This window comes from Sipha flava, unplaced genomic scaffold (genome assembly GCF_003268045.1).
Source record: "Sipha flava isolate LNK unplaced genomic scaffold, YSA_version1 225_pilon_pilon, whole genome shotgun sequence".
Classification (NCBI taxonomy): Eukaryota; Metazoa; Arthropoda; class Insecta; order Hemiptera; family Aphididae; genus Sipha; species Sipha flava.
In genome coordinates, this window is record NW_020272859.1 from 305899 (window position 1) to 330537 (window position 24639).

The window sequence follows — 24639 nt, forward strand, 5'->3', positions numbered from 1 at the left end:
CGATTTGCGTAACAACTCAACCGAGGGGGTCGCGCGTTCGTCGAACGAAAAACCGCATGTCGGTAGGGTACAATTCCCATCACGTCGATGTTATAATTAACATTAACGGTTTTGCGCATAAACTTCATACCTAGGTCTGGTCGTCAGATCTATGGTAACGATCGTTGATCGCTGTTTGATCATGACTAACATTAGTGCAATGTTTCGCGAGAACGTTATTCGTGATGATTTCGAAGCCGTGAACGGTTTACCGACAGGTAAAATCACGAGAGACGCGCAAATGTGGCCTGCCTATGTGTCGTTAGCGTATGGACTTGTGAAACTTATTTTATAAGTATTTTGTTGAAAAAAAGTAAGAAACACGCTCTTTATTTCGTAAAAATCATTATCACGTTCTTAATTAAATCTTAATAAACAATCGTCGAACGCGTAAAAAATAACGTTATTCGATTGTTTGCTGGAAGCGTGACATCAATCCCTCTGGTCGTATTATAACGGTAGGAGGGGTATGGACACTTGAATTGTGACGATATTGTAAATGGCACTGAGTAAATGTGCTGAAAAACGTGACACACGTAACTTCAGAGCCCAGGTTAGGTTAACCAATTAACTGCTAATCAATTGTTTTGATTTGTTCGCATCGAGTCGCTTGAGTAACACTAAATTATCGATTGTTATGGGACTGTCAAGTTGCATAACTTTAAACGAATTTTTCTCCGTTCGATTTCGTAGTCCCTCCTATTATTATTCGTAATAGCGATGCTTACAGAGGCATAACCTAGTGAATGAAGTGTTGGATCAAAAATCTTCTTTTTTTTTTTTTTTTTAATTTTTCGTGTTCGGATATTCTGTTCAAACACATTGAGTTTTATCGTTGTGCCACTCGAAACCGTATTGTTGCGTTTCGACGGAGGTCTGTGCAGCAATATAGCAGAAAGCATCGTATTTTAATTTTGTCCCGAGCCGAAATAAAACCGCTAAAACTTAAAACGCTTTTCAATCGAAAACATGGTGGTTGCTAATAACTGGTACATCGTACAAATCCGTTTTGTTGTTAAACTATTATACTCTCGCTCCGAGTTGTAGTTGAACGGCGGCGTCCAGTGGATGGACCGCGGTCTATTTCGCGGATGCTCGTCGGAGGAACCACTACAAGATCGGAGAATACGCCGTCGACCTTATCATCGCACGGTGTTATCAATTGCGCGAAATACGTGCACATGTGCAGAATATGCCATCAGCTGTCGTTACAGCAACCGACACCGTTAATTCAGCCGTTATTATGTAACGCGTTCCCGTGACTTTTTCACACACCCCCCATCCCATCCCCACGGCCGCCTACCCTACGCCGTCGTAATGCCGGTACCATCCGCGTCGCGCTCGTATCGTGACACCCTTACAGCACGCAGACCGGCTCGGCCTTCCGTACCGCGAGTATTCGCGCGCGTTCCGCGTTTGGTCATCGGCGCGCCCCGTCGCGGCGTACGTTGCTACCCTTACCCTGAAACGGACGCACATCTACTACTGCTGCGCGGCTGCTGCTGGCTGCCGGCATGGACACGGAAATGCCGCGATCCAGGTACTTACTTGACTGACGTATTTATTTTTGTTTCATCCCTGCGCCCGGTACTTGACGACCACCACCACCATTGACCATTCGTCGTTGAGCCTACTTCGCTTTTTGTCCGCCACCAATCTTTCACGCGTTTGAACTGATCCCTATACCTATCAGCGCTTTTCCATTATTTCCTTAGTTGCATGTGTGTAGGTTATCAGTGGATATGTGTGAGACGGTAAAATCTGCATAAGAAAATCGTTATTCGAATTGTAAAACATTGTAATTTATGTTAACAGGGGGTGGACGTAAAAATATTTCAAATTTGTTCGTTGGGTAAATTAAATTAGTACTGTACTGAATACTTATTTTTAAAAGTTTAAATGCTGTAGTAAATACAATCATGTTCTTTTCAATGGCATTTTCAATAGGTATATAATATACCTAACTTGTTTTATGGCATCTAGTTTAAGTAACTGGAGGTATTTAACTGTAGCATAATTAAAATATTTTTAAAAATAGATATCTATACAGTTTTAATTATATTAAATTTTTCGTAGTAATAAGTTATTTTTTTATCTTAGTATTTCGCATTATTGTAATACATTTAAATACCTCCTATTAGTTTAACAATGGTATTTTCTTAAAACTGTTTGAAAATATATAGCTTTCATGTTAATGATGGATACTTTCTTATTACACTTACTGTTCTTATTTTGAAATAGAAACATTTAATTTCTTTTTTATAGGCTTAAGAATGTTTGACTCTTAAATACACATGTATGTATATAATTAGTTTTTTATTTTAACAATTATATTTTTAACTTACATAACTTTTAAAGTATTATTTTAATTTAAATGAAGTATTGTATTGGAGAAACTTGTATCAAGAACACTCACTATTCATTACAAGCTAATTGAAATATAGTAATTTATTTGTATAATATGAATTTCATAAATTAATTTATCATTAACCTTGATGTCTTACAATTCATTTCAAACCAGTTTCTCAGCAAATTAATTATAAATGTGGTTTAATTTTTATAAGAGTTATGAAAAAAATGTAAATTGATCAAGTTGAGTTAATTTTTATTTATTAATTATTTATATAAGTATCACAACATAATATTTTATGAGCCTTTTGAGCTAAATTTATTTATCTATTTAATTTGAATACTTTTTATAGTATAGAATACCTAATCAAATGTTATATATCTACTCTTTGTATCACTTTTTCCAGAATAGCAGAAAATTACAATTTTCAAAATGTTTATTTTATTTTATTTATATAAAAAATAAAAATATATTTAACAAATATACTTGCATTCCTTTGAAATAATTATGATTAATATGCATTATTTTGTAGTTTTTACCTGATACTTAATGAATGAAACTCATATTACCTTTACTTAAACAATTCTCTTAATAATTTAATTTTGTTTAATATACCTACCTATTATGAATATTTTTCTGTCTTAACACTCAATAAAGTAAAGATTTACATTACAGAAATTAAAAATATTTTGTTAATGTTTATTTATTGTAATAAATTATTTTATACAAAATAGTGTCTATTTCTAATTGGTAAGAATTAGATTATAATCTAAACAACATAGTTATTATTTACATTATAGACATTTAATTTTTGTTTTTTATAATTTTTTTTTTTTTAATTTTAATATATTTTGATTAAGCTCTGTTAATTAGTACCTAGTTAATACTGTGAAAATAGTTATGTTAAAAACATAATATCAATTTAAAAGTACCTATATATTATTCATTATAGTTAAAGATGATACATGATAACCTCATGAACATAATGTATGAATCACAATAAGTATAGCAACAGGAATTTATTAAATTGATAACAATTTCTTTTAACATTTAAGTATGTATTGTAATTGTACATGTAACACAATAATGTACTACTACTAATACCTTTAGGTTTTTTCTTTTTTGAATCATTGACCATTTATGAGGAATGACATTTTGATGATCATATTTTTCGTTATAATTAATATTATTATTTAATAAGTTATGAGAAAATGGTGTTTAAAATATATGAGTCAAATATATTAAATAGTGAGTAGTAGACAGATATTACAGAAGTAATATCAGAACAAAGGTATCTAGTTATTGACAGTTTTAACCAAAGTTTTAATTTAATCGAGTCTTATTTTGTTCCATTTAATTTGCCCTATTTTGTACTCATATTTATTTATTATTTTATTTTGTTTTTAATTTATGACTATGACTTATATATTTTGTATATTTTAATTTTAACTTTATGTATCAATATTTATGATATACTATCTAAAAAAATTAGTTCATTTTGGTCTTTAGAGTTTAAATTTGGCTTATTGACAGTAATATTTTAAAAATATATTCATTCTGTTCAGTATTATAGTACTTAGGTGTATGTTTTATTTTAAATCTTCGTCAACAATCAAAGTAATTAAATCATCTTAAATTTAGTATTTTAAAATATTTTGTAAGTTAATTTATTTTATAAACAAATGAGGTACTCATCCAATAATAATTAGATCTGTTTTTATAAGTATTTTTAATTGTATGCATTACAAAATAATTTATACTAAAATGAAAAAAAGATATTTACATTAAAAAACAATGTCAACGTAGAATTTTCTTTAACGGTTAAGGGACAAATCTATAAAGTTAACAAATGTAATTTTCTCTTCTATTAATTGTGTTTACTAATTTGTTTTGAATTTTCTTTTCAATAATATCAAAAATAAATTAGAACTAGGCTTGATAAAAAATATTTTTATTAGTAACAATTGATTCAACTAATAAGGCTAATGTACACAGCATGTATAACGCAAGTAACTGCCCATGTGATTTTAATACATCAGAAGATGCTTAAATCTATTAATAGAAGGAAATTAATTTGTTATATGTCACTTAAAAAACGAAAAATATAAAATATCAAAGATATGCTTCACATTATATTTAATACAAAAAAAATTACATTCAAACTATTATTCTTTCATATTTTTTTTCCTTCTTCATTGATAATTAAATTATAAAACAATAAAAATTTCTCTACCAGAAAAGTGTGTAGCTATTTACATATTTTAATTTAAATATTTATATAATATTTCAAAAGTTAAAAATATTGAAACTTAAATTTAAACAATTGGTATTATTTAAGATATATTTTTAATTTACTATGCAATGTTTTTAAAGAAAAAACAATTCCAAAATTATATTGAAATAGTATCTTAGTAACAACTACCAAAAATCATTTTTATTTATTTTTAATACTAGATTAATTAGGTTGCACAACTATATGAGTTAAATAATTGGTTGTACTTATTAATATAATACCTATTTATCAGAATTTTTTTTATTATATACCTATCAAATCTGCAATCACTATAAAAGAAGCATTCATCTACTTCTGGTAATACAATACAGTTATAAGATTATTTATTTTATTAAATATAAAATAATTATTTTAGAAAGAAACCATTGCATAGTGAATTGTATATGCTATATATTTAATATTAATAATTTTATGCTGAACTTGGTATTAAAAGAGGTATTAAGTGATTGAAACCCAATAATTTAATTTGTATTTTATTATTTAAGATATTTACATGTCTGTTTTATTTTATGAAGCTTATAATTTAAAAGTAATAATTTAACTAAAACTTTATCATGCACATATGTTCCAGTCAGGGGCGTAATTTCAATGAAAAAATTGGGGGTGCTGAAGCCCTTCTATCGTTTTCATGTTCCTTAATGGTTATAGACACCCACAACCCGTACAATTCAACAGTTACTAAAATCTTTGGTAAATATATGAATATTTCTAAATTTAAATTGTTCACTTTGATTTTATATTTTTATTGCCCGTATAACGAATTACCTGTCTGTAAACACAAATGTTTCATCACATAATCACTTTTAGATTCTGACTAAAGCGAAGGTATAATGTTTTTATAATGATGTTTGTATCTTATTTTTTTAACACTTTTTCGGATAGAAATATTGGACCAAAAGTTTTTTTAGGACCTTTTTTAGATTTTAAATTGGCATACGGTGGTACTTTAGATAGATCATTTTTTAAATCTTAAGAGTTTTTCCAGGCGTGAAAAAAAATTATATATAAAAAAATGTATATATTTATACAATAAAAACTCTGTTTTTTTATACATAATGAGTAATGAGTATTTAAATGTAAATTAGTAAATTAACATAAACACATTTGGAGGTGCTTATTTCGAAAATGGGGTGCTAAGCACACCCAAGTCCCCCCAAATTGCACCTATGGTTCTAGTGTTTTATTGATATTGGAGTGTATTGATAATTTTTGATATATATATATGTTAAATTTAATATTGTAGTTACTTTTTATTGTTAAATGTTTAAAAAGTATTACTTTGTATTATTATTGAATATTCATTGTTTTAATGCGCATATTTAATATTATTCTTGGCCCTAATTTACATATGACTTATATTTATACAAAAACGTTTTGTATATTATTTAACTTATTCTACTCTAATACTTATCAATCTCTAGAATATATTTATTGAACAAAGAAAAATATATAAATATAGTATATATATATTTAATAAGTGTCTTAGTAGAAATAGTAGATAGTAGATAGAAATATAGTTGTATTAACAATTTTTAGTTTTTAATATTTATTTTATAGGGTGGCGTGATAAAATTTTAGGGGGAGGGGGGGGTATGAAAATGTTGAAAAAAAAAACACGAAAAATGAAAACGTTGCCGTTTTCTACGCCGTGCCTTGCCGCTGTGTTAGTCGCCGCTTTGGTCAATTTTTTTTATGCAAATATATTAATTTAATATTAAAAAAAACTTCATTGAAGTCGTATTCTTATTAATCCAATAACAAACGTTAAAGCAGGGACTGGTACCTTTATGTTTTTACGGTTCCGGTTCTCGATTATTTTATTAAAAGTTTCGGGTTCGGGTTCAGGTTATTGAAAAATACAAAATAAGGGTTCGAGTTCGGGTTTGATTTCTAAATAAAATATTTTAAAATTTTTTCCGTAGTATTTTTTGATACATATTTAAAAATTACATACATTTTACCGGTATTATGGCATTATACTAAGCAATATGGCATTATATACTTGTATATGTCTCAAAATGTCTCTCTTCAATTAATTTATATATTTATTTATATATATCGCAATAAGTTTTTTTTAACAGCTATATAGTGATTAAATAAAATAAAATAAAGCAAATAAATAAAAAAATATGCAAAATAAAATTTCATTTTTGAACTTATGTTGTGATTCAAATTTGTATCTATAATAATAAATAATAATAATTTATTTGGTTAAAAACAGAATTTGTACATATTAAAGAACAGTAATATGTATAAATTAAATTAAGTTAACTATACATAATAGGATATGTTGACCAATTCACCGCTGAGATAACTCTCGTAGTGGAGAAATTGCAGTATTAACCTGTTTAGCTTTTAGTCGTTCGTCTGTCAGCACATAATATTAAAAATTAAGATTAAGAATAACATTTTTAAAAAGTTTATAACTCCAAAATTGATTTATGCTTTGACATTTTAAGAATAAAAATATAATTTATTAGAACCGGTTCGGTTCTGGTTATTTGAATATGTAAAAATTCACTTCCGGTTCGGTTCCGGTTCCCAATATTTTAAGGATTCTTGGGTTCTAGAACTGATTTTTTCGGGTTTGGTTCCAGTCCCTGGATTAAAGTATAGTTTACGTATAAATATTATGTATACATAATAAAACATGTAAAATATGTATACATAGTAGGGGGTGGGGCGTGAACTCATAAAATAGTTTTAAATGGGGCGCGGACCTCAAAAGGTTGAAAATCCATGGTTTAACTAGTTAAAACTAGTTTTGATGTAATTTGGTTTTTAACTGTGACACCAACATTGAAATTCTGGTTAATTAGTCAATATCAGTTTTGACGAAATTGATTTGTGAAAACTAGTATTAACTAGTTAAGACTAGTTTTACGAATTTTGGGTTTTAACTGTAACATACATATTGGTGCAACTTGGAGAAAATTCTAGAGGAACAGAATTTTTTAAAATTAAAAAGTTCAAGAATATTATGTATCTTCAGCACTTAGTACATTTTAGAACTATCTGCTATTTGTGTCTTTTGCGAGACCGAAAATGTTCTCCTTATGATATCAGCCTGTTAGACGTTCTATCTATAATTCTATCGATTGAACACTCAACCTCTCTACCCCATTGACATGCCCCTGCCCATAAATATTAAAAATATGGGACATGAAAGACACGACGTCGATTTGTTTGTAGATATGAAATCATCTATAGTAGAACATGAGGAGGAAGTATTGGCAATGACGCAGTGTTCATAGGTTTGATTTTTTTGTAAATTGAATGACAGTTATAAATAGTTAATGAGGTTATTTTACGGGATAGTCTTAATGGCCGATAAACTTCAAAGAAGAAAAAGAAGAATGAAGTTATTTTAGTTTTTGTTTAATTTGAGTGTTTATTACATACATGTAGGTATTCATAAATTAATTACTATTCATCCTTGTTGATAAACGGAAAATATTGCTTAGGGATACTTAATTTATCTAATATGTAGGTATTTATTATAAATATATTTTGCGGCTCATAAGTGTTTTTCTTATTTATGCAGATAATTGCATTATTTTTATTTAATTATTTATTATGAGTATGAACAAATAAGTTACGGTAATTAAAATTTTAGAGTAGGTACCTAAAATATTATTTGATATATCGAGGATATTGAGTTCCTATTATTACGACTCTGCTGCATATAATACACTTTATAAATTATGAGTTAATACAAATGTTTAATCATTATATCAATACAATAATATATTGTTAATTGTTGTAGATATGTAATTTTGTACGTAATGTTTCAATTTTTTCAATTTGTTAGTGAAATTATTTTTATATCGATTTTTTTTTATTTTGTAAATTTGTATGCTTTGTTAGGGTATTATAATATGTATGAACATTCTATAAGAAATTTATATTATAAGTAAATGTATGTATACACATTATTTTGTATATATTTCTTGCAGGTTTTTGATTAACGAAACAATCAAGTAGATGTATTAAATCGTTGTTGCCCATCAAGCACCAATTTGTCATTCTATACATTTTGAAAGCTTTCATACAGATCTTCCAAACATTTTCAACTATGGTCTATCTTACTTTTTGTAATTTGAAGGATGCTGTGTAAGTAAACTATATTTTATTATTTTATCAAATAATCAATTTATTAAAATAATATAATATAACCCGTACTAATTAAGAATAATATATGTGGTTACGTATGACGTATGGTGACGTATGAATTGTCACTAAAATATTCATATAAATAAAGTACCTATACAAATGTTATGTAACACCTATATAGTTACATTTTTACAGTATTATTTTTGCTTATGTTAATTAGTATTGTATTTATCTTAAGAAAACGAAGTGAAACATCTGTAATGGACTTTAATGATATGTAAGTTCAATGTTCAAATTTTAGTTGGTGTAAAAAAAAAATAATAATACGTTGATACAATATTTTTGTTTCTTAAATAGTTAATTATGAAATTTGTATTAACTTACAACGTTAGTGATTTAATGATTAAATATGAAAATATATTTTTACTCTATTTAGATTTGAAATGTCACACTATTATAAAATATATGCGTTAATATATTTTTATTAAAATTAAGTACCATATGTTAGCTTCCTATAAACCAATTATTTATGACTCGTAAACTGTTTTCTATATAGTGAGTAGAAAAATGACCTTTCCTTCATACAAGACCCTTTTATATCCTTTTTAACTGGATGGTGTTTATTTTTAGCTCAATAAAACTAAGTGGTAATTGTCGTTAAATTCATCAAGGTTAATCGAATGAATCTGCAATATCAAAGCTAAAAAACAGGACAGGTGAAGTACTGCTGACTAATATACGCAGTACCGTAGGACTAAATTAGGTCTATATACTATTGAAAGTTCTAGTGTCATTAGTTGTTGCTCAACATTATATTTGTTTTATCTAGTACTTACTGTTAGGATTTTACCAATATAAATTGATTGTTGATAATTAATTTATTGACATTTATTTTATATTTACCATAATATTAGGTACAATATGGTATACAAGTTAACAATATACAAGTTTTTCGTTGGATTAGAATCTATCATTATCATTCGAAGTACTAAATACGAATGGTTTATTGTATAAGACACATTTTGATTAAAGGGTTATAATGCAATAAAAGCCAAAGTATTAAAGTTGTCTGATAGGTACTCTGAAACCTGATCATCAGTTAATATAAGATAATAATTGTTTATTAAAAAAGAACGTTCTTTAGATTATTGAAACCTTTTCGTCATCAAAAAATGTGGACATTTACTTTTTTAAATATAATTTTTTTTTTTTTTTTTGATAGTAAAGTACATACTTGTATTTACATTTGTATGAATAAATGAATTACTATAAATGTCCAAATATCGTAATTATTTACTAAAACAAAAGTGAGTTTTTCAAGTAATGATTTATAATAAAATTAAAATGTATAAGATTTAAAGTATTTTGATTGAAATTTATTCGTAAGTAGTAACGTAACGTCGTCGTACAATGGTCTTGCCAATGAGTTTTTGACACATAGCCAAACGGTTCAAAGTCAAATGAACACATTCAAAATGAAAAATAACATATTTATTTTTAAATATTCATACAATTATTAGGTTTTGCTGAATTTTAAATATAGTTTAAGAATTAGTATGTAATTTTTACGTATTAATATTATTCAATTTTTTTACGAGATTATTCTCGTTTTTTATTTCATGAAATTATAGTTTTATTATAATACAATATAATTATAAATTGGTTTTTAAATAAATTATATAAATATTTATAGCATATGATTATTAATGAGTGAATGCAAAGTTGTTCTAAACAATTAGTACTTTTGAACATTGCACTCTAACCTGCAATGTTACCAAATGCATTATATACTTTTATTTATATTATGAAAAGTTTGTTGTATAACATAATACCTTCGATATTACCTATGTAGTATAAAGGGAGATTTTGAAAATATTTTACTCATACAAGTATTATCTACAAGTGTTGACTTATAGTTATACTGCTTTATATACACTGATAGATATACTCATCATTTTTTTTTTAAAGTAACGAATGTCCAATCACTTATACCTATTATTTTTTTCTTTTTTTTATTAGATCTTTAATTAAGAATCTACATGGCTTATTTTTATTTTGTTAATAATTGTGTCAACTAAGCTTACGTAAACTTGCTTATTACCAATATTCGGATAAAAGTTTTAATTGTTATTTTTATTAATATATTAAAGTATATTTTTCTAAATTGTATCTATAAACAGCATATTCAAAACATTGATGCTTAATTTTAACTTAAATAATTGATTGTAATTTTTTAATCTTTAAAATATTTTGTACATATTTAATGATTGAAATAATAATAGCCAATAGGTATACATGGATATTAAAGTGAAATGATATAAACTATTTATCTATAGGTACATAAATAAAATTGATGAGTCCGAATTACAATTTAAATATATTAGAATTTTATTCGTGTTATTAAAAGTATTATTAGCTTAAGAGTTATTGGTGCAAAAAAGTAAGCAAATGTCTCTCCTATAAATTCAAAATTAGTTTTTCCTACTTAATTTGTATTCCTGTCAGTTTCATTGAAAGATATTTTTCTGTATTATATTTTTTTTAATTGTTATTAATAGAAAATATTAAATTAATTTTAAAAAAATAGTGACAAGCATTTAAAATCGATTACTATTGCCTTTGTAACTTTTACCATCTTAGACATTAGTTGAATCTTTAAAGTCAACCAATTACTCAAAAAAAAAAATCCACTTTTGTAAATTTATCAACTTAAAGGATATGATTACTTAATGATAAGTATGATTTTACAACTTTTAATTGTGTACTATAATGAATGAAATAATGTTGATTCATAAGAAAAAATGAATGATTAAATTAATGAAATAATGAACATTATGTAATTAAAAAGTAAATTAATTTTAAATTATAAAGTTGTTACTATTAATAATTTATAATTAAAATATTTTACTATAATATGATATGGCCACTATTGCCCTATAAATAACCTTATTTTGCCTGAAAATAAATTCATACCTACTAACTAGCTTACAAAAATAAACAATATTTATAATTTCGTTTGCTTCATTAATTATGTTATTATTTTCATTTATCAGTTGGGAAAAAATATTTATTTTTTTCTGTGGATTTTTTACATAATCTGTCTTTAAAATTCAGAACAAAATTATAATCATAAACTTTGATTTATTTTATTTATAGCCTGTAATTTTTATTGATTGTAGGCATACGTATTTATTTTGGTTATAATAAGATCAAAAATAATGGTGGCTTTGATTCTTTGCCCAGAACGAGGAGATTAATATTATTTGGTATATATAGTTTATCAACAACGCGTATGGTCAAAAATGGTTATGACTCGTTTGCGCTTATTTATCTTTTATGATTCGTTTGATCACAATAACGCATTTTCTTTTACACTTTATTTTAGACTGAGAACTATCTATTTTGCAGAGGCATGATTAAAAATTTAGGTGTGCGTTTTTTTTTGTTTTAAATAAATATATAACTATCCTATTCATAAGTAGTTATTGTAGTCTGTGTCAGTTAATTTTGAAATTGTATACTTCTAAATTAATTAATAATATAGTAGGCGTCGCTTTTAAGGCTCAAGGTTCAGCCAATTATTAGACTCAAAATCGTCTGAAACTGTCTGGACGTATCCAAATACATAAAAAAAAAAATCAGTTATTAGATTTAAATTACGTAAAAATGTCATAGAAAATAAACTTTTGTGTTGGTTATTATTTATTGACGTCATAGTTGAACTACTATCAAAGAAAAATATTTTAGAGACTCTAGACCTGTTGAGGAGATCTACTCATCACCGAGTTATTCATTTTAATGTACATTTGCGAGTACGAGCAGTATTTTTTGAAAAATAGTTAAAAAAAATAATTAAAAACAAACTAAAATCACAAATGTTTTTAATAAAAAATATAAATTGTTATAAATAATAATATATTTATTTTGTTATACGTATTATGTAATATTTAAGATTTAGTAAAAGCAAAAAAGCAAAATAAACTAAGTAATTATATTCATATTTTTGTTTATATTTTTTTTTTACTTTGTCTATAAGATTCATTCGGTGTAAAACTAGTTCTTATAATGTTTGTGAAAACTTTCTGCACCATTAGTAGTCTTAGGATTATTAATAGGTTCTCAAGCTTGTAATGTCGGAGGCAAATTACTGTCTGATGTAATTTAATTTTCTAAAATATAATCGGGAATTTTAGAAGTAGTTCTAGACTTGTTACTAGGTGCTATCGATATAAGATCACAAAATTCATCCGAATTTTCTTCAGGGGTTAAATAACTTTTTACAAAAAAATATATCATTCGTTTATCAATTTCAAAATCAGTGTTTTGGTAATCGGTCGTCGCGGTATTAACTAGTTGGGTCTTGAAGACCCTTATTTAGTCTAGTTAGGTTCCAGTGTTTTTCAGGTACTTAGTACACTAGATGGGTCCCACGATTTTACAAGTAGGTACTACTCTAGTTGGATCCATATAAAAAAAAAAAAAAAAAAAAAAAATCGCTTATCATTTTTACAGACTTAGGACTGTCAGTTACTTATAAATTAGAACACATGTATGATTTTTTTTTAAGTTTCTAATATATGGTATATAGTTATTAATTGAAAATATTATATGGTATATGGTAAATAAATAAATAAAATTATTAAACAATTAAAAAATGTACATAATTGGTAAAAATTTAAATGGTAGAGCTTTTACAAACTCAAATCTATTAATTTTTTTAATATTTTCAATTTTATCAATACTTGTAAGTTACAGGTTTTATTGTCATAGACCGAACTAGTATTTTATGATTTTTATAGTGGGACCGAACTCGTATGTTATTGTGTTTATAATCGGATCCAGTTAGTTGTTTATCTTTATCATAAATATTATCTGGAACCCAACTCGGATACGGTCGACGAGTCGTTCTTTTTAGTTTAACGGCGGGTTTCGTTGCGTGCAAACGAGATGCACCGGTCAAAAATATCTAGGGGCGCATGGTACTTGTGTGCTCCTTTCTAAACAACACCACTGACTTGTAAAACGTTTGGTACACCGAAAAAATTCCGGAGATTATGGTAAAATGTCAATAAGAAGAAAAAATATTATAATTCATTTTTTATTGTGTATTAAATAAAACAATGTTGATCAATTACAGCGATACTTAGACAATAATTGTTATTGCTATTTATTGAGTTATTTTATCTATAATATAAATTAATATCGTTTGAGTTTTAGTATTCTCATTCAGAAATAAATAAAATAAAAATAATTAATTTTACAAACCTTTGATTTTCCTTCAATTATTTGTTTAGTGATAGTCGGGTCGATAATTTAATTTCTGACGTAGTTAATAATAATTCATTTTTCATTTATATGTCAATAAAATGTCTTATTAACTGAACAATTTTTCATTTTCATTTTCTTTTAAATTTTACTTTCATACTATCTTATATTCTTTATACTAATTTGTTAGAACTTTTAAGCAATCATTTGAAGTTTAGAAGTATAAATATTAATTTTGACTCGTATAAAATTATTGCATAAGCATCAGTTTTTATGATCTTTAAATATTATAATGAGATACGCTTTTAAAATTTTATAATTATAATCAGTATAAATATTAAATGCGTAGCAAATAAATTGTTCATATTAATTTATTTATCATTATAAACCAAGTTTTTATTGAATTTTTTAAAATTTATGAATTATTTTAAACTTTATAAGATGAAGTATTAGCAAAGTAATTATAATCGCTTTTAAATTTCAAAAACAATAATAGAAAATCTGGTGTGATATAAATTTTTGGAAGTCTGAATAATTATAAAAAAAAAATTTACTCCTAAAACAAATTTGAGTTCAGTTAAATTTATTAGAAAGCTTTATAAATAATTTTATTAACAACTTCTCAATGTAATAAAAACAAATTTTCTTTATAAATACCTAATAATTTTAAATATGTGTGTATTCAAAACCTCGTCCTTGCATCTTAAATTGTTCTCATTGCTTATAATTTATCAGAATTTATATTATTCTCATCAATAATTTCAAGTCTTTCATTGTCGCTAAATTCTTCACTCGATATCAGTATTCTATTAAATATTTGTTTATTGTATTACTGGTATTATTTTATATAATTTTCACGTTATTTTATATGTGTGCAATATTTTCACCTGATAAATTTTTCGTCAATTATGTTGATTTGTTTAATAGTGTAAGCTTGATTTGACAGGTATTAGGTTATTAAATATGTGTATTGTTATATCTTATATTGGTTATTCCATTTAACATTTTTGTTTCTGCTTATAATCATTAAATATGTTTTTTTCATTTTATAACCTAACCTAACCTAGTTTTTAAGTTAATTATTTATGTATTAAATTTAAATCTGTTTTTAGGAATTTATTCTAGTCTTTAGTTGTTTTTTAGAACCTTATTTGTGGCTAATCAGAGTGTTTAATTTTTTTTATATATATCTACTTTATTTAGTATCGTATATGCAAGAGAATGTATATATTATGTTTTTTATAAAAACATTTTATGTACACTTTTTTATTATAATAATATTAATATATTTTTTTAGTTCCCATATTTATTGAGGCCGTCGAGGTTTTGGAGAAAAATTCAGTCTTTTTAAAGAATCATCAATAAGTGTCTACAATTTAAATATTTTTACTGGTTGACCTTTAAACTTTTTATTGATTTTATATTCTTCGTTTTGTAGAAATAATTAATTATATACACTGTATTTTGTTCTTGTTTGATGCAGTAATTATAATCCGTGTACTTTTATTTTTATAATTAGAACTTTTTGCCAAAAATAAATTTTGACCTTAAAACAATTGAATCTTAACAATGGTAAAATTATGCGTGCTTAGTTTATTTGTATAAATATGTACTTACATAAGTAAATATGTTAGGTAGGATATAAATTGGTGAAATAGTTTTAAAATGACAAAATACAATTATTTGTATTTGTTTAATATTTATTAGTGATTTTACATTTATTCATAATGTTCCGTTATGTTTGATATTGAATAATTAATATGACAATCGAAATCCAGTGTTGAGTGAGCAAATTAGTGTTCAACTAACTTTTGTTTATCATTTAAAAAAAGTTTTTTTGGTAAATAATCATTCAAATATTATAATAAAATACAATTGTTGCTCAAATATTATCTTTGTATTTTTATATGTATACTTTTTTCTTTTTTTTTTTTGAATAGTGTTATTATTCGTGGATATCTAGATGAAAGTGCGTTAATCACCGTTTTTTTTTTTTTAATTGGCCATCATAGCTGATGTGGAGGTCGTTTTCCATGTACCACCGATTTCTATCGAAAGCAATTTCATTCTTTGCTTTGACCTTCCCAGTAATTTAATTATATTCACTTTTTTTTTTATTATTTTTACAGATGTTTATAGCATCATTATTGAATTATTAATGTATTTATCGATGTGGTTTTAGTGTATTTTTCTTGTTTGACTTAAGTTGTATTAACATTGAAGCATTTATAACTATTCTCAGTTTTTAAAACTATTCATTATTTATATTAATGCGGATATTATGTAGTTATAATATTCTCTTGTTTTTAAATGTTTGATTGTTGAATGAAACTGGACGATGAACAAATTATTTTAAGTGACGTGAAGTATATTATAATTTGAACGTTATTATACAAACTGGTATTAAATGTTTTTGCGTGCCTATATATAATTCAAGGTTATCACTTGTACCTAAAGTTTAATATTTATTTGTTGATTTTCACGTTAAAAAAAAATATAAAATGATTTTTCATGTACTTCATATTAATATATAACCTGTATTTTATTTTGTTTAGCACTCGTGTGTTTAATATAATAATTATTATATTATAATAATATCGATTTATAATATAATTTATGGTTTACTAATTAATGTGTATTTCAAAAGTTTTAACATGAATTAGTTATGTATATGTATATGTATATTCTGTATTTTTATTATAATATTCACTTAAAGAAAAAGTATGTAACGAATTTTAAGTCACTTGTGTTCAAAACATAATAAATTACGTTTTGTTAATAAAATATTTGAAATTAATTGTAATTTTGAATTTATTTAAAAGTAGTAGCCAGTAGATATTCAATATAAGATACTATAAATAAAATCATTTTAATGCACATTGACGTTATATATTACTTTAGGAATATATGAACAGTTTTGATCCATTTCCCATTACTTTCAAAATAATTAAGCTCTTGATATTTTTTATAAAACTTCCCGTGTATACCAAATTAATTGTAAGCGTAACTAAAATTAAATTTTTAGAATTCTTGAATCTTTAACATTTGGTTATTTTACAAAATTGATTAGTGATTTCTTTTATTTATTTATTTATTATTTTTTTTCCGAAAACATTACAGCAATTCAATTAAAAATATATAAGGGAAAAATATATTAATTTTTATTTAAATTATTAGAAGAAATATATAAAACTAATTATATAATAAAAAATAGGAATGAAGTGAGAATTAAAAAAATTATTTGAGTCTTGAGTGAAATAATCTAGGGAAGATAGACATTTTTATCGTACTTTATTTTTATACATTTACTAATAAATTTTTAACATTTTTCACGCTATAACTCTAATTAAAACTCTATAATTTTTAGTTTTTAAATTAAACAAAAAAAAAAAAAAAAATAAGCGCTAAAATAATATTTAATAAAATATTTATTTGTTATATTTAAAATAGTATCTGTAATAATAATATGCGCAGCCTAGCCGAGTTTAGCTCTATGCCGACGCTCTTTGGCAGGTATTAGAAATAACTAAAATATCTCATTTACCTGTTGGTTGTTACAGTTATCATATTTAACTATGTTTAATATACAATTGTATGACTTATAAAATGCCGTATAAAAGAAAATTATGAAAATATTATAAAATATTATATAAATATATATTTATATTATATAATATAAATAATATTATAAAAATATTGAAATTACTCTTAAACTTTGATTTATTTAAGAATTCTTTGGTTTTTCGCAAGTTACTTAAAAAAAAAAAAAAAAAAAGGAGAAATACAGGGACTGTAGCACGATTGTGCCCGTCCTACCTTTTTACACGAAAAAACACAACATGATTGCGTCCAGCTAATTAGCTCGATAGCACCCGGTTTTACCTATTTATCTGTAAAAAACGCAACACGATTACGCTCAGAAAAGTAACTCAATAGCGCTCCGTGAAATATAAGGTTTTGCTTTTGTAACAATTTTCAAATATACTATTTAAAAATACAGTTGAAGTGTAAAATTCAAAATTTAAATTAGGTAAAATTATCATTTTAACAATTTTCCTTCCCAATTTTACAGTCTTAGGACTGACAATTTTTTGTGCTACGTAGTTCTTTTCTAATTATTTTATTCGGTCTCGTAAAGAAGTCGTTTTCATATTTTCTTTTTATTCTGCAATTTATTATTTGTTTACTGTTTTCTGAAATTATGTTGTGATTGTGTTCATTGAGCACGCTAAGATCTTTTGTCACATAAATACTCGATGGAAAATTTATAATCTAACCTGACTTAAACTTTGAGTTTTGCACTCCGACTGTATATTTGAATAGTATATTTGAAAATTGTTAGAAAGGCAAGACCTTATATTTCACGAAGCGCTATTGAGCTATTGCAATCGCTATTGCTGGGCGCAATCATGTGGCGTTTTTTGCAAGTAAAAAGATAAAACCTGGTGCTATCGAGCTAATTAGCTAGGCGCAATTGTGTTGTTTTTTTTTTATATATAAAGGTAGGACGGACGCAATCGTGTTCCACCGAATACAGGACTAGCAATTTTAATATTCGAAAAAGTATATCAGTTGAAGGTCTTATTTGGACATACTTCTTTTATTGTGATAAATGTTACTAAATTGTTATAAAATAAGTAATTTCAACAAAATATTCTAAAAAATACTTTTCTGAAAAGGTTTATTCATAAAAATCGAATGTTGAAACAGTAGTTACATGACTATAAGTAGGTATTTAAAGTTAAGATGTTTAGAGTAATATATTTACAATATATGTAATGATATATTCCCGAAATGTAACCTTAGTCATTCCACTACATCCATATAAACTTTAATTACTCACAAATATAAATAACTACTAGTTCAATACAAGATTTTGGTTTAACTAAATTTTTAAAAAATTATTCTACTTCGAAGTATGGTATTTAATTTTTTTGTTACCATCTAAAAAATAAAAACACACGTGTATTTTGATAGTAAATACCTATGGTTAATTAATTTTTATTTATATTAGTAACATTTGAAATATTTTATTGAGTTTTGATAATATAACTAATTATCAGTGAAATGTGTTATAAAACAAAGACATTTTATTTGAAAAGTATATTAACTGCATATAGCTGTCATAAATGTAATCGACATAAAATATTATGCAGTATTTTAACCTTTTGTTTAAATCAAATATTTTTATTTGAAGATTGTACACTTTTATTTTGAATTTCACACGTTTTTCTTACTTGTTTTTAAAACTAATCAATATTCACTTCTATTAAATTCAATGGAAATTTTAAATAGATTTATACATTTTATTGTAACGTGTTCAATAGTTGTCATAGAATTTTTGACTGTTTTGGGCCAAAAAATATTTTATGTATAAAAACGATAAAACGAATAACCATTACAGTTTAAAGAATCAAGGACCAACTTGTCATGTAATTTGACACTGCACGGTTTATCATTTGCGCGTTGCATTGTACCTACATGTGTACGATATTGTGTTATAAATTATTTCCTGTAGGGGTCAAAATAACAACTATGACCTTCAAATCAATTCAGAATTTCTATCAGTGTCAATCCGTGATGCTTCACAGATTACTTATTTCAATTTTATTAGATTGTTTGCTGATTTTTTTCTCTACATTTTCAGGGGAGTTATCTAAAGATGACAAATTAGATTATCCATTTATAGTTCATTCATCATACAAATTAGTGACCTCTTGTAGCAGTGGAAAAAATTTAATATGTTACATTGTACCGGAAATAAATAATTGTCTAAATTTTTCCGATGACGTATATTGTTTAGGATTTAACATTACATGCTGCTGTCGTATGACACAATAAAGGTTTATATCAAATGCGAACCATACCCACACCCAACGATTTATTGTTGCGGTTAATATCCTAGAAATCATTGTGTAACACATTTATACTTTAAGTACCAACCCGTACGTTTAACGTGTGGCTAATAAATAGATATGTTGACGATAGCACTTGGAGGCAATAAGGGAATTGGTTCATTGTTGCATATTAATTTTTTTATTTGTATACAATTTAAAACAAAATAGCCATTATTTATTTTTCTACTAGAAGGTAATTTATCATTGAATTAAAAAAATAACGTATTTCAAATATCAACAGTGTTCGATTTAAAATCACATAGCCTAGAACTTATAAAAACCATATAAATGTTCTTAGAATTTGTTTCATATAAAAAAGCATAATGTTGTACTATTAAAATATGCCTTAAGTTAGTATGAGTTTTAATCCTTAAACAAAGTTGAAGCTACCTATGTCAATTTGAATATATGGTTTGCTTATTTAATATTACTTCGTCTCTGTAACTCATTAAAATTGGTATTTGGGATAGTAAATATTAATTATATATTTCTATTTACGCATCTATTTACTTTAATGACGTGTTCAATTTCGTTTAATGTCGTATTTTTGTTCATCGACGTTTTTGGGTACATTTAAAAATATATTTAGTTTAACTATTGTATTTGAATAAATGAATGCTTTTTGGTTTATTTCTGTATTAGGATATTTGAACTGTGTAATGTATATTAAATTATGTATTATATCATTTACGGTAAACAAAAAAAAAAAAAAATAAATAAATAAATAAATAAATAAATAACTTGCTCACGAGAGCTAATAATTTAAACCTTCTTTAATATTATTATACGAGTAGGTACATTTCGTTTTCTAAAAAAAAATATCTGTTTTTAATTTTATATTGTGGGTTATGTAAGTCATTTTCATTTAGTACCAACTTGTGATGTGTCTTATGCTTAGAAAAATATTTAATTTGTTGATGCTCCATGGGTCATGATGACCTCGTCTGATAAATTATTATTTACATCATATGTTCTGTTTTGTTTTACTTAACTGTACCTACTACCAAATCAAAATCCACTTTCAAATATTATTGTTTTTGATTATGTGTATGGCATACATTTCAAAATATTTAGTTGTCAATAGGATATGATTATTGTATGTAAATTCCAATGAAGAACTAACCTATTTGAAACATTTTTCCAATAGAAAAGTTATTTAACAAATATCATTACATGGAGTCATTTCTTTTAACGAAATACATTCATAGTGAATTTTTGTGAATTATAGTGTATATGTGCCTAAATATGTCTGTATAAAATGTATGATTTTACAGATGTTCATGAAGTATTTCGTGCATATGACATAATCATATTATTATTATTATTATTTTTACTATTAAATATTGATAGTATAGTATAATTAAAAGTTAGATAAAAAATAGATATCAATACATTATTCATTCTAGTTTCAAATTATTGAAATGCTTATTATTGAATTTACTTATTGCACAAGATGTAAAGAATGTTAAGTATGGTTTTTCAATAAAAAATAACATTTATTAAAATGTATCGAAATTTTCTTTCCAACTCTTACTGCATCATCTGAAATAAATATCAAGGAAATATTTATCTTTAAATTATGTTTTTTTAGCTAACCTAACTATGTCTGAGTATGGTTACACATTTGTAGTTTATAGTGTCAAATTATTTTTCAAATAAAAAAATACTTTAAATATTTGCTAAAATTAATTAATTTAAAGTGTATATTTTTCCATTTGACTTTATTTAATTTATAAGTTAACCGTAAATTTATGTAATTCTTTAATGTATTACATTTTCAAAGTTTAAATAGGACCAACGTCAATAAGTATTTCCCAGAATAACAAATAAATTGTATACGTAACAAAAATTTTTTTTGTACTTCGACTCTATTTACTTGAGATTTTTGTTCTTTTAACATAATATTGTGTGTATAGTATAACTTTTTGTTTTTTTATTCTCCTCAACTATTAATTTACTTTCAGGTTCATTATTTAACCAGAGGGTATGAGAGTTATTAATTAATAATCACAAATTACTTAGATGTATCTTTTAAGGTTTTTACATAACGGAAAAAAGATAACAATATTAATGTGTAATATTAGGTCACTTAATGTTTTGAATTTGTATTATTTTTGTATAACTTACTAAGAATTTCTCATAAAAACATACTAAAATATATTGTTTTTTAAAATGTTCATTGCCAACGTTAAAGAATTGTATTTTTATTATTAATTATTAGGCATTCATTTATATATTCTTCTCTATCAAAAATGTTTTACATACTTAAATTATGTTTTATTAGCGATAATTCATTTATCTATATTTTTGTTGTAAAAATAAGCCTTTTTTAATTCAAAACTTCTGATTAAATTGTAAAAAAAATTGTAATTTTTCATGCGGAAGTATTAATATTATTACGTGCTTAAATTTCAAACAATGCGTTGCATTATTTTCCTATGTACAACGTGATCAAATTATGGGGCAATATTAAATATGGAATAGATATACTACCCACTGCTTTAGCAGTGACTGTATTTGGCACTCGTCTCGTTTCATACCATTGGGTGTTATATTGTTATTATACATTTGAAATCAATGATAAATCTTGACATTCACAATTATAGGATTTGATTTTCTGTATAGTGTTTACGTAAGACGTTTTTGAAATTCATAGTGTTCATTAAAATTTTAGTAGAGAATAGATATGATGATAACCTTGTTTTAAAATTTCAAGTTAACATAATGTTAATAAAACATGAACTAACTTAATCTGCCCTATCCTTATTAACAAATAACAATGGTTTCATAGATATAATATAAAAGAGTAGAAGTAATTTTTTTATATACCTACCAGATTATCGAAAAATAATTTAAGATATTAAAATAAATTGAATAGAATTTAGTTTTTATTTAATTCATATAATTTCAATTATAATGCGGTTTTATTTTTCAATTTGTTCATTACAAATAGTTATCAAATAGTTATTGCACAGAAATTAATTTTTAAATCACTTTAATTTCTATCTATGCAAAATGTATTCAAGTTAATAATGTTCATTTATTTTATCTTATGCCTAATAAGTAGTAATGGACAATAAAAGTAATACATTTTGATAGTAAGTCTTACATTATATATGAAATCAAATTTTGATGAGCTTGTTGCATAATCGTGCCTAACAATCTATATTATCAGTATTTATTTGAAACAAAAAATATTATTTTTCCCATATTAATTGAAACCTAAAGATTCATTTATAATTCAATATTTATTATACATAATTCGGTATTGTAAATAGTTGAAGTAAATGTAATTTAATAATTCATGTTTCCTCTTATGTTATGCAATTGTGATGACTGTTGCAGTATAATTAATTAACCATATGATAATTGTACATATTACAATATCTATAACTATTTTTATAAGATGCAATATATTACGAACAATCGATAGAAGTTGTAAACGTATAAAGTAACGACTAAGAAGAATTACTTATAAATTAATTAGTTATGCATATATAGTGCTAAATGATATGTGCTATCATAGACTTTTTGTATAAATCCGAAATTCTAATATCTCGTGAACTGAATATTACACAAACATGAAAATCTAAAATTATTATTTATTGAATATCACTAAAATTAGAGCTATGTAATGACTATATATTTTTGGGTTATTACAATAAAATAAAAAAAAAAAAGTACCTATAGATTTTAATAATTTCTATTATGTCAAATATTGAAAATGTAGAAACTGTTAGAGTATATTTATTTGAAATAGTAATAAACTTATATATACACGAAAAAGTTTAACACTTTATAAATTTAAAATTAATTAACAAATATTGCCTTGTAGTAATGTAGTTATTTTATATTAATAATAATTAATTCCTTCAGAGCTTGGAAAGCGTAAAGTATAATTTTAAGTAATATAAGTGTCTAAAAATGCCATAATTTTTTTGACGGTTTATTGATCACAGTAAAATACTGTTTATTTGTTCTTAGGTATTAATGTATAGTTGTTATAAGTATCATTTACATATATTTAAGCATGTTAAAATCGTTAATATTATAATATTAATTTAAATATGTCAGTGCGACATAAGTTTTTATAATTTTATATAAAGAATTAATGTAATGTAATTAACTAATAGTGTTCTGAAATTTTTTAGTTTTTATTAAGGATAATGTTATTTTTGAATTTTTGGATTGACACGATACATTTTGTTGTTGTTGACTTTTTAAAATCATTGAGTTCAATTTAAAAAACAAACAATTTTTTTTTAAATGCGTAGAACTTTTAAATTATTTTAGATTACTTTTAAATTAAATTATTTACAATGATCGAACTATAGAATAATAATTCTTCGTTCGATAAATTCCGTATATAGTAATGAATGATAATAATACACGAAGACAAACAATTGCAAATCATAAATTATTTTAGGTATATTGTATAAACAAAATGATTAAACATTAACTAATTTTGTACGTAATTTTTTTGGACAAATGTATTTTTAATTACTACAGGATGCAATTATCTGAAGTTTTTAAAAGATTTTATAGGAATATTGGTACTAATATAACAGAAATGTATATTATGATTTAATTTACTCAATTGTTTTTCAGTTCACTGTTGGTGTAGAACCTTGACAAAATTCTAGTGTTTTTTTTTTTAAAAAAATTGTTGGTATATTGTTGAT

At 24.8% G+C, this 24639-nt stretch overlaps 1 protein-coding gene across 1 annotated transcript in view; it reads left to right on the forward strand.

The window, feature by feature from the left end:
• The first annotated feature begins 1410 nt into the window (after positions 1 to 1410).
• LOC112683376 (trehalase-like) overlaps positions 1411 to 24639 on the forward strand; it is a 77609-nt gene continuing 54380 nt past the window's right edge. Inside the window, exons 1-2 of the mRNA XM_025554386.1 lie at positions 1411 to 1579; positions 8639 to 8795. The gene's annotated coding sequence lies outside the window, so the exon portion shown is untranslated. The remainder of the gene's footprint in view (positions 1580 to 8638; positions 8796 to 24639) is intronic.